This window comes from Balaenoptera physalus, assembly GCF_965194825.1.
Source record: "Balaenoptera physalus genome assembly, chromosome: 3".
In the NCBI taxonomy this organism is placed as follows: Eukaryota; Metazoa; Chordata; class Mammalia; order Artiodactyla; family Balaenopteridae; genus Balaenoptera; species Balaenoptera physalus.
Genome location: NC_138890.1, coordinates 166,254,353 through 166,267,213, shown reverse-complemented (window position 1 = coordinate 166,267,213; position 12,861 = coordinate 166,254,353).

Sequence of the window (12,861 nt, the reverse complement as noted above, 5' to 3'; positions counted from 1 at the left end):
CTCAGTTTGCTTTGTCTGATATTTGCTTTGACTGTTATCCACTTCATTTCTGCCCTCTCCTTCCTACTTTTTTGAGGATTTTTTTGGTGCTTGCTGAAGGAGTTGGATTGACAGCCCAAGAGACCATAATCCTCTGTTTATCCAGAGAAAAGGTAAAGAGAAAAGCAATGAGATTGTTAGCTTCTCTGACAACCAGGGTGGCCTCCGTTTTACTGCTGAGCCCCCAGCTAACAGGAAGCTCATCCACTGGGCCCTCTGTGGTTCTCCCCCAAGGTACTGGTGACCTGTGGGGCAAGGCACAATAATACCAACTTCTAGGGAACTACCTGATATCTTGGTATTTAATGTGGGTGGTAAATGAAATCTGCAAGAAGATAACGGAACACATGGGTCTCTTAGCTGTGCCATTCCTTATGCCTAAACTGCAGTGGATTTGGCATAGCTTGTAACAAGCTTGCAAAACTCAGTGAATGCATGTGTGCACAGGCAATGCTTGCAGGCATGCATGTGGGCATGTATGTACCTGTAGGGATTTCTCAAACTTTCCATCTATCCTATCACCTGGAGATCTTGTGAAATTTCAGACTCTAACTTAAATGTTCTAATATGTGGCCAGAAAGTCTGCATTTCTAATAAGTTCCTAGGGTGCTGTTGGCCCAGGGACCATATTTTGAGTGACAGGGTTATATGTATTTGGGAAAGGCCAAGAGGTACTTGTCACCAATCAAGTGCCTCCCTCAGTTATTTCTAGAGTTGATTTCCTGATAAAAATAAGGAAGTTACCTTGATACCTAAACCACTAAATCCCCCCAGAGTGAACATCATCACCTTCTGCGTCAGTTCATTTCATTGTGGTAATGAACGCTGACGGGATAAGGAATCCATGATTCAGGAAGAATTTACGTTTGCCTAATAAATACTCTATCCTGTATAAAGCACTGGACTAGGAATACTAGACCCATAAACTTGTAGAGCAGAGGATGCTCACACACTGCCTTCATCCTTAAACTTGGGCTGTATGTTAATTGGTAAAAGCCCTCTCTGCTGCCTGGGAGCTTCCCCTAGGAGTCTCCAGCTGATGTGAATCATTTATTACCCCACCTTCAACTGGAGACTAGACCAAATTTTATTTTCCAAAAAACTGTGTCTTTCTGTCTGCTTTTATCATAGTGGTTGATCACAATATTCTACCCCTTTACACAACAATGAGAAATATGTATATATTTTTAAAAATAGCTAGAAATGACTCTTATCCAATAACTAAAGGTTAATTTTTAGCTTTGGGAGAATTCAATACCTAGTCTACAAGTCCAAACTCAAGGCAAAACCCTAGGGCATTTGCTTATATAAAGATGTGACAAGGTCTATATTAGCATTCTCTAGTCAAAATTTTAAACGTGTTTCCTCATAACTGTGGGCCAGAACAGAAAGTCTGACCCATAATAGAACTATTCAGTGAATCTCCAAGGAATTCCCTTTCCAAAGTGGTATAAAAATCTATCAGTAGAAAATGCACATTGAGGAGAGAATGTTTCATAAGGAAAATTTTTTTTTTAGGGTTGGAAGTTGAGAGATTCTGAATGGAAAATTATCAAAGCGTATCACAGTTGGTGGACCCTTTTTAAAAAATAATAAGACACATTCTCTCTCTTCATGTCTATAAGCATCAGGAACCCTTACACATATTTATGCAGTGAGAAAACAAGATCAAAAAGTAAGCAAAATTTCAGGTCTTTTTCCCTTTATTTTTAATTTCTTTTGCTGTTATTCTTATGTTTTTTCAATTCACCGTCAATTCAGAGACTGATCAACAAGACGCCAGTCATTTGCTTAAATCCTCCCAGTGCTATAGCTCACATACCTGTAGTACCGCCTCTGGGTCTGTTCCTCCCCATTTTTTTATGCTCTCTGAATGTGACATTATCATACATTTATGGCAAAAGAGCTGACGTGGCCTTCTCTCTGCTCTAGAAAAACAAACATTACATTATTTTGTTTGAGGGTTTCGTCTCAAATAAGCAGACCAGATTTTTGCTCTTTAAATTCCTTCTAATTTTGTGTTTTAAGACTTTTTCGGAAAATTAAGAGAAACACCTTCTGACTTGTGCAACAAACCCTGTTAAGAATAAAGCAATGGGTACTTCCCTGGTGGTCAGGTGGTTAAGAATCCGCCTTCCAATGCAGGGGATGCGGGATCAATCCCTGGTCGGGGAGCTAAGATCCCACATACCGCGGGGCAACTAAGCCCATGCGCCACAACTACTGAGCCCATGCACCACAACTAGTGAGTCCATGCACCACAGCTAGTGAGTCCGCATGCCACAACTACAGAGCCCACATGCTCTGGAATCCATGCACCACAATTAGAGAGAAGCCTGCGTGCCACAACTAGAGAGAAGCCCATGCGCTGCAACGAAAGATCCCTCATGCCACAACTAAGACCCGACGCAGCCAAAAATAAAATAAATAAATAAATATTAAAAAAAGAATAAAGCAATGATCACTTTTCATATTCAATAAGCATAATATTTATTTTCAGAAACTCCAGGTTTGAGATCACTGGGTTACTGAGGTTGTAATACTCTACAATAAGATCATATTATACCAAAAAGGAGCTATACTCTAAATATAAATTGTGCTATCTTAGAAATTGTCATTCACTTAGGCCTAAGATCTCTAAGTCCTTACTTTATCTGCCTACTGCTCTAAAAAAGATGATGTATCTCAAAAAGTTGCTAAGAGGGATGCCTAGAACTATTTTCCCAAATCGTGTTCCTCATAACAATATTAGCAATAGGTATTATTCTAAAAACTGAAAATTGTAATCAAGTAAGTTTAGAAAGCATGAAGTCAAACGTAGTTAAACAGATTTTTTTTTTTGCAAGATTTCTCTGAGCTTTTAGAGTTCCGCAGCAGAGACTTGCTAATTGCTGTCTACTTCTCTTTTCTATACCTAGACAGATAGGATTGCCACATTTCCCAGCTGCTTTATTATTAAGGTTGGGGCCATGTGACTGGTTCCATCCAATAGAACATGGTCAGAGTGATATGTGCCATTTCCAGGTCTGATCATCAAATGTCCCACCTCATTTTCCTTACTTGCTTCACTCCTTAGGAAGCTGAAGGCAAAGGGTCCATTAGGGACCCCCAAGGAAGCTGTGGATGTTGGCACCAAACAAGGGAAGGAACCACATCTTAAATCACTACATGGAAGGCCACTTAGCAAACATATAATCCTATTATGAACTAAGTGAAACATCGCTTGTATGAAGCCACTGAGATGTTAAGGATTGTTGCCTGTCTTCTGCCAAGAAATTAATATTTCATAAATTACTTTCATCTTTTACTTTCCTGTTCAAACATTTTTGCGGGCTTTGTGTTAACCTTCTGAGAGATTTGAACATCTTTATTCAGCTTTAAAGGCCCTCCTCTATCTGGGTGTAACCTGATATCCTTCTTCTCTGCAGGATGAAACCTCTGCTCCAACAGATCCGCTGTAAAGCAAAAGGTCATGTCCATGCTCCTTTCCATGACTAAATCCCTCTACATCATACTCATCCATCAAGGTTCAGCTTGAAAACCAATACAAAGGCATGGTTTAGAGCATTCTAGTTCATAGTGCTCTCTCTTTGCTTTAAGTTGTTTCCTTCCTTTCATTTTTCATATTCACGTTTTATTTTTTTTTAAATGATAATTTCCAATGTTTGTTTGTTTTGGCTGCGCCAGGTCTTAGTTGCGGCATGCAGGATCTTTTTTCAGTTGCGGCATGTGGAAGAACTTCTTAGTTGTGGCATGTGAACACTTAGTTGTGGCATGTGTGTGGGATCTAGTTCCCCAACCAGGGATGGAACCCAGGCCCCCTGCATTGGGAGCACAGAGTCTTACCCACTGGACTACCAGGGAAGTCCCTATATTCACATTTCAAAAATGTGAATATAGGGACTCAGTCAACCAATCAAAAAAAAACAAAAAAACGCTTATTAAGCATCTATTAGGTATCAGGTATCATACTAGGTCCAAAAGATATAGTAGGAAACAAGGATCTGATCCCTGCTCCCCATGAAGCTAACATTCTAGAAATAAACTACAATTTCCCAGAGGGGACAATGTCTTATTGACATTTTTTAACACCTAGTACATACTATAATTCATTGACGGTACTCAAAACATTAAAGTGTCATTGCAGTATTGTCTTGGTATGCTAATGACTTTCCCTTAATTATATATTATCTTGCATATTTTCTTTACATTCTTGTATTTTTGCCCAGGAAGACTGTGGTAGTCACATATCAAAAGATGTCTCCAGAAAATCCCCATCCCTTGGTTATTCAATTAAAACACTAATCTAGGCACCATTCTGAAGGATCTCTGCAGATATAATTAAGGCCCTGAACCAACTGACCTGAGATAGAGAAATTACCCTGGGCCATCCTGGTCTGCCTGGCATAATCACACAAGCAGTAGAGGGCAGAAAAGCCAATCTGCATCGAAAAGATGCAGCAGAGGGGGAAGATAAGGAGATGTGAAGAATGAGAAGACAGGACCTGCCAATGCTAAAGGCAGGCCACCTAAAAGGCAGGAAAAAGATGGTGGCCAGCCTATAGGAGTAAGAATGGGACCCGAACTCTTAATCAGCCAGCGACATGAAGGCTCTTGGAAGCAGATTCTTTTCAAGAGTTTCCAAAACCTTGATTTTGTCCTTGTGAGACTCAAAAGAGAGGACAAAGCTGAGCCATGCTGTGCCTGGACTTCTGACCTACAGAGCTGGGGGTAATACATCATGTGTTTAAGTCACTTGCTTGTAGTAACTTGCTATGAGTGATTGAAAACTAACACAGAGGTTTATACAATAATATATTTATTCCTTCGACCCACACAGGTGGAGTGACAAGTCTGAGCATGACTGTAGGTAGTAGAAACACAAAGTTAAAGAGACACAGCCCAGGGACTTTCATTCCCATAGCCATTGCCCCACCCCTGCGTGTCACAGGTCACCTGGCCATCCACCCTCCACTGGCAGTCATGAGGTGCCCCCTCTGTCCCTGTTGGGGTGGTGTCAGAGGAGACCTGGTGAGGAGTCAGGATTTTCCCCAAGAAAATCCTGCAGTAACGAGGCCACCGCTACTGTGGCGTTAGCAGTGACCCCTTGGGGATCCCAAGCTCCCAACTCCAGCAGCGGTGATGAGGAACCCCTTTCCACAGGGGGTCAGCAGAGACCAAACAAGAAACCTGAGCCAAGAGGAAGGTGAGCTTTATAGTAGAATAAAACAATTATTCATATATTGTACATGTGTCTATTTTTCAAAATGTTTTCCCATTTAGGTTATTACAGAATACTGAGCAGAGTTCCCTGTGCTATACAGTAGGTCCCTGTTGGTTATCTATTTTAAATATAGCAGTATAGAACAAGGAACTCTGCTCAATACTCTGTAATTACCTAAATGGGAAAAGAATTTGGAAAAGAATAGATACATGTGTATGTTTAACTGAATCACTTTACTGTACACCTGAAACTAACACAACATTGTTAATCAACTAGACTCCAATATAAAGCAAAATTTTTTTAAAAAAATAGAATAAAACTGTCCAATGTGGCAGAAAAATCAAGTGAAATCATGGCTTTAAAAAGTGTGCACTGTATGTTACTTGGAGACTTTTGATGACTTTAGATGTGAAGCGATCTGCAGTGGATAGTGAGGGGTGTAAGTGGATGATGTTGTAAGTGTAATGAATGTTACATGAAATGTAAATACAGGATGTAAAGTGGTTTGCCTTCTTTTTTTGTTGTTTGTTTTGTTTTGTTTTTAGGGGAAAAGGAAAGGCATAAGGATATAGCTAGAGGTAGACAGAGGGATGTTTGTTAAACAAGAAAGAGGAATTTAAATATGCTTCCACCATGAAGAGAAAGGTTCTTTAGAGAAAAGGAGATGAACAACTGCAGAGCAGGAATGATTGATTGTAAAAGTTCTCCGGGAGACCATGGGACTCCAATTACCAGGGGATTAGCCTTGGATAGGAAAAGGCTTCCATCATTTTCAATATCTCAGAGCAGAAAAGAGGGCTGAGCAGAGAGATATATGTTTTTAGTGACAGCAGGTCCAATCAACAGAGTGCCCCCTCGATGGTTTCGGGATTTTCTCAGTAGGTTAGAGGTACTGTAATCTGCAGATAGTAAAGAGGAGATGTAAGTGTTTTTAGGATAGTCCAGGGCAGTTACACTGAACCAATATAATTAAGAAGTAATTCTTTGATCAGTAACTGTAATAAATTAAAGCAACAGTGTCTTAGGTTTTTTTTTTTTTGAGCATTCACATTATTTTTGAAAAATCATTTCTCTTCTTCCTTCGTAATAAAAATAGAACATTAGTAAAATTGCAATGCTTTGCTAGTGGTTTTAAGAAGTGAATTATACATTAAAAGGATCATACACCATGATCAAGTGGGATTTATCCCAGGGATGCAAGGATTCTTCAATATACGCAAATCAATCAATGTGATACACCATATTAACAACTTGAAGAAGAAAAACCATATGATCATCTCAATAGATGCAGAAAAAGCTTTTGACAAAATTCAACACCCATTTATGATAAAAACTCTCCAGAAAGTGGGCATAGAGGGAAGCTACTTCAACATAATAAAGGCCATATATGACAAACCCATAGCAAACATCATTCTCAATGGTGAGAAACTGAAAGCATTTCCTCTAAGATCAAGAACAAGACAAGATTGTCCACTCTCACCACTATTATTCAACAAAGTTTTGGAAGTCCTAGCCATGGCAATCAGAGAAGAAAAAGAAATAAAAGGAATCCAAATAGGAAAAGAAGAAGTAAAACTGTCACTGTTTGCAGTTGACATGATACTACATATAGAGAGTCCTAAAGATGCCACCAGAAAACTACTAGAGCTAATCAATGAATCTGGTAAAGTTGCAGGATACAAAATTAATGCACAGAAATCTCTTGCATTCCTATACACTAACAATGAAAGATCAGAAAGAGAAATTAAGGAAACAATCCCATTCACCACTGCAACAAAAAGAATAAATACCTAGGAATAAACCTACCTAGGGAGGTAAAAGACCTGTATGCAGAAAACTATAAGATACTGATGAAAGAAGTTAAAGATGATACCAACAGATGGAGAGATATACCATGTTCTTGGATTGGAAGAATCAACATTGTGAAAATGACTATACTACCCAAAACAGATTCAATGCAATCCCTATCAAATTACCAATGACATTTTTTACGGAACTAGAACAAAATATCTTAAAATTTGTATGGAGACACAGAAGAAGACCCCGAATAGCCAAAGCAGTCTTGAGGGAAAAAAACGGAGCTGGAGGAATCAGACTCCCTGACTTCAGACTATACTACAAAGCTACAGTAATCAAGGCAATATGATATGGTACTGGCACAAAAAAAGAAACATAGATCAATGGAACAAGATAGAAAGCCCAGAGATAAACCCATGCACCTATGGTCAACCAATCTATGACAAAGGAGGTAAGGATACACAATGGAGAATAGACAGTCTCTTCAATAAGTGGTGCTGGGAAAAACTGGACAGCTACATGTAAAAGAATGAAATTAGAACACTCCATAACACCATACACAAAAATAAACTCAAAATGGATTCGAGACCTAAATGTAAGACCGGACACTATAAAACTCTTAGAGGAAAACATAGGAAGAACACTCTTTGACATAAATCACAGCAATATCTTTTTTGATCCACCTCCTAGAGTAATGGAAATAAAAACAAAAATAAACAAATGGGACCTAATGAAACTTCAAAGCTTTTGCACAGCAAAGGAAACCATAAACAAGATGAAAAGACAACCCTCAGAATGGGAGAAAATATTTGCAAACGAATCAACGGACAAAGGATTAATCTCCAAAATATATAAACCGTGCATGCAGCTCAATATTAGAAAAACAAACAACCCAATCCAAAAATGGGCAGAAGACCTAAATAGACATTTCTCCAAAGAAGACATACAGATGGCCAAGAAACACATGAAAAGCTGCTCAACATCACTAATTCTTAGAGAAATGCAAATCAAAAATACAATGAGGTATCACCTCACACCAGTTAGAATGGGCATCATCAGAAAAATCTACAAACAACAAATGCTGGAGAGGGTGTGGAGAAAAGGGAACCCTCTTGCCCTGTTGGTGGGAATGTAAATTGATACAGCCACTATGGAGAACAGTATGGAGGTTCCTTAAAAAACTAAAAATAGAACTACCATACGACCCAGCAATCCCACTACTGGGCATATACCCTGAGAAAGCCATAATTCAAAAAGATACATGCACCCCAATGTTCATTGCAGCACTATTTACAATAGCCAGGTCATGGAAGCAACCTAAATGCCCATCGACAGATGAATGGATAAAGAAGATGTGGTATATATATACAATGGAATATTACGCAGCCCTAAAAAGGAACGAAATTGAGTCATTTGTTGAGATGTGGATGGATCTAGAGACTGTCATACAGAGTGAAGTAACTCAGAAAGAGAAAAACAAATATCGTATATTAACGCATGTATGTGGAACCTAGAAAAATGGTACAGATGAGCCAGTTTGCAGGGCAGAAGTTGAGACACAGGTGTAGAGAACAAACGTATGGACACCAAGGGGGGGAAGCCACGGAGGTGTGGGGGTGGTGTGCTGAATTGGGCGATTAGGATTGACATGTATACACTGATGTGTATAAAATTGATGACTAATAAGAATGTGCTATATAAAAAAATAAATAAAATTAAATTAAAAAAATTTTTTAAAAAAAGAAGTGAATTATAGCTCTTCCATCTTCCAGGTATTTTCAGCCAATTTCTGCAATTTATTTGGTAAGAGAACCAAAAAAAAGCCATATTTTCAACTACACAATCAGGAAAGAAAAATCACTGACTAATAACATTTCTCTGTTTCAGTAAGTGCTAGGCTGCATCATTACTTATTTGTAATAAATGTCATTGTATTCCCCTTTTTTACCCCCTCCTCATTTTCCTCCTTGCTGTTACAAACCAAGTGTGGATGTGCTTTTCTATCCTAGAGGAGAGGGGTCCAGCCCTATTCTCAGGAATTGGAGAGACACAGCCTGTTCTGCAAGTGCCTGAGAGGCAGAACCAAGACATGGGAGCTCAGAGACAGGGAAGGAGGGAGGGGGCGTGTTACCATCACAACAACCAGTCTTATCAGTAAGCCCCAGGAGAGGACTGAACAGAATAAAAATGTGACCCAAGACATGTAAGACAGCTGAAGCCTGGTTAGAAAGCCCTTTGACTAAAAAAGACAAGGAAGTGCTGATGCTATGCAATAGCACAGAGGTGACTTCTGCTATTGCCTTGTGGCCTGGCTGTGCTTGAAAGCAATTCTATATGCATCTCCAAACTATTCTGTCAGCAGGATTAAGTACATCAGGCAAGTACTAAGATGTGCCAGACACGGTGCCATGCTTGGTACAATTGCTCTGTTTGTAACCATGGGTTATAATTGAACACCCACCCTGAAGTGAAGTAACGTGGAGAAGACCTAGAGGCAGGCTAGAAACAGGAAATTCTTGTGTGTTATTCCATAAGGTAATAGAGCACCTATTTGTATTATTACGCTTTCCACTTCACACACCAAAAAAGGAGTCACTGGATGATTCTGGAAAAGAGCCAAGTGATCCTTGCCCTAAGCCCACCACAATTTGGTTCAAGGCTTCTTCAAGTAACTTGGTCTCTTTAGAGCTCAGACTTTCTTAAAAGGGGAAATTAAACTAGATCTATGATTTGCTGAGGTCCAGACACATTCAAGAATCTAATGAAAGTGAGGGATCCCGCCGCTGAAGTATGAACTAGTGTATAGACCCATAGATTTCAGATATTTCATGAGCCACTGCAGTCCAGCTATGGACCTTATTGTGGGTTGAATTGTGTCTCCTAAAAAGACATGTTTAAGTCCGAACCCCAGGTACTTGTGAATGTAACCTTGTTTGGAAACTGGGTCTTTGCAGATGTAATCACATTAAGATAATGTCATACTAGAATGGGAGAGAAGAAGTGGTTTGTCCTAAATCCAATCTGCTGGAGTCCTTATAAGAAGAGAAGAGGCACAGATATACCATGTGATGATGGAGGCGGAGATTGGAGTGAGACATCTACAAGCTAAGGAATGCCAAGTATTGCTAGAAACCACCAGAAGCTGGAAGAAGCAAGGAAGGATCCTCCACTAGAGACTTCAGAGAGAACATGACCCTGCCGACACCTTATTTCAGACTTCCAGCCTCCAGAACTGTGAGAAAATAAATTTCTGTTGCTTTAAGCTGCCCGGTTTGTGGTATTTTGTTACGAAGCCCTTGGAACTAATACGGACCCCGCGCGATGTGAATCCCCAGACAAGGTGACTTAGTTCTCTGTCTCTCACACTCACACACATTCTGTCAGCAAATCTTGGTGGCTTTACCTGCAGATTATATCCAGAGTCTGACCATTTCACTACCTCCCACTCTAGTTTGCTGGTCCAAGCCTCTGTCAATCACCTGTTGCTTAGATATCACAACATTTCTCTACCTTAGTCAGTGCTACGCTGCAGAATTTCCTATTGCTAATAAATGTCATGTTCCCCTTTTTCATCCACCCCTTCATTTTCTTGGCTCCCTGTTACAAATCAATGTAGACATGTTTTCCTGCCCTTGGCACTCGCATCTCTTTCTTCTCAACTAAAGACTGGCAAACTAGGGCACATGGACCCTGCCCCAACTAGAGATTCTAGTTGAGGAGATTTTCCAGGGGAACTCCATGATCCACTTGGCTTTTATCTGCCATCTCAGCCAGTGTCAAGGCTCTTAAGAGGTTACACAAAAGCTGCTTCCTGGAACTCCTTGTGTTTACAAATAAACTTTGTTTTTGTTTTCTAATTAATTAATTAATTTATGGCTACTTTGGGTCTTCGTTGCTGCACGTGGGCTTTCTCTAGTTGCGGCGAACGGCGGCTACTCTTCGTTGCGGTGCACGGGCTTCTCATTGCGGTGACTTCTCTTGCTGTGGAACACGGTCTCCAGGTGTGCAGGTTTCAGTAGTTGCGACGCACGGGCTTAGTTGCTCCGCGACACGTGGGATCTTCCCGGACCAGGGCTCGAACCCGTTTCCCCTGCATTGGCAGGAGGATTCTTAACCACTGCGCCACCTGGGAAGTCCCCAAACTTTGTTTTTAAATAAAGTGTTATTGGAACACAGCCATGTCGATTCATTGATGTATTGTCTATGGCTGCTTTCATGCTACAACAGCAAAGCTGAGTAGCTGCAACAGAGACTAGATGGTTCACAAAGCCTAAACTATTTACTATCTGGCCCTTTATAGAAAACATTGGCTCCCTGTTCCAGGCTATCTAGGACTTTGAAATGCTCTGTCCAAAAGGCTCGGAGTCCCCTCCCAGGGGCTGCACGAGCTTCTGCAGCTTCAGGTTCATCCTCTCAAGGACAGATTGCACCTCAGGTGAGTACGCTCCCGTGCTTGGCAGAAGCGGTCAAGGATTGGTGATTTGCTGGGGTGTGGATTCTTTGGGGGCATGCAAACTTCTGTATCCATACACGCAGGCTTAAGTTACCCACATTGGAGGATGGAGTGAGGGCTGGGAAGAGAATGGCTTCCCGACGCTGCCATGTCCCATGAAGAAAATTAAGGAGCCCAAGAATTCTAAATCGGAACTTTATCTTCTTGATTGTTATGAAGACAAATTTGTCAAGGTCGGGGGAGAGAACACAGTTTATTTAATATATTTTAGCATGATGTATAACTTTAAATATATAGACATGTGGGACGTGGACCTCTTTTTGACTTGTGTGCTGGTCCTGCCAAGTGTTAACGGTACTACATTAGGGAAAGATGCTGGTAAACTTGAATTTCCACTTTCTGTGGGTTAGTTAAACTGGAAGTTTCATTCAATAACACATATAGACACATATACTTGTGCACAGATATTTTATAGTAACCATGAACTGGCCAGCTCTGGGCTAAGGAAAGTGAAACCCCACTATTTCATATAAGTTCAGGAATCATGCTACTTGCCTTACCAAAAAAAAAGTGTTTGTGATTCATGATGACAGATAATGATATCTGGCAAAGTTGGAAGATGTTTGATCCCAGAATTAGGGTCTGTTTATCTACAGATATTCTTTAATTCAACTGGTATGGATAAAGCCTAGGAAAAAGATGGTTTTAACTAATCTTCAAGTTAACTTCTTGCTTTGTTGAAACCGGTGGCCCTTCAGCAGCCCGTCAGAACTTGCCAGATGGTCTCCCAATTCTTGGTACAATAAAATCAGCAATAAACTATGAATATAAAGTCTGAAGAAACTTCATTTAAAAAATTTTTTTTTTCACTCTGTTTCTCAACTAGCCACCAGGTAAAGTTAGATATAAATCATTGTGATTATTATGCATATATAAAACAAACACGTAGACTTTGCCAGTGGCTACCCTTACAAGTTGCTCTGGTGAAATATTCCTGACATTTGCTATGACAAGAGTCACTCTTGCTTTTTCAGCCATAGACTCTCACAACATTCATCCAACAGATTTTCAACGATGATGATATCCAAGCTGTGCACAAAAATAGAATTGTTAATTATGTAGCAGTGGGGACATATCACTGAATGATGTAGATGTACTCCATGCTGGCATGAAGTGTACAGCTAAGTGGGTAACCCAGAAATCAAACAAACATTAGTATAAAAAATACTTACTTGAATTTTTCTTACATGCTAGGAAGGACAGTGAAGGGGCTGCAAAGCAATTAGAAGAGGTGAGCCAGCCTCAGCGGGCGGGGAGGGAGGAGATCACAGGAGCCTTCTTTGAGGAA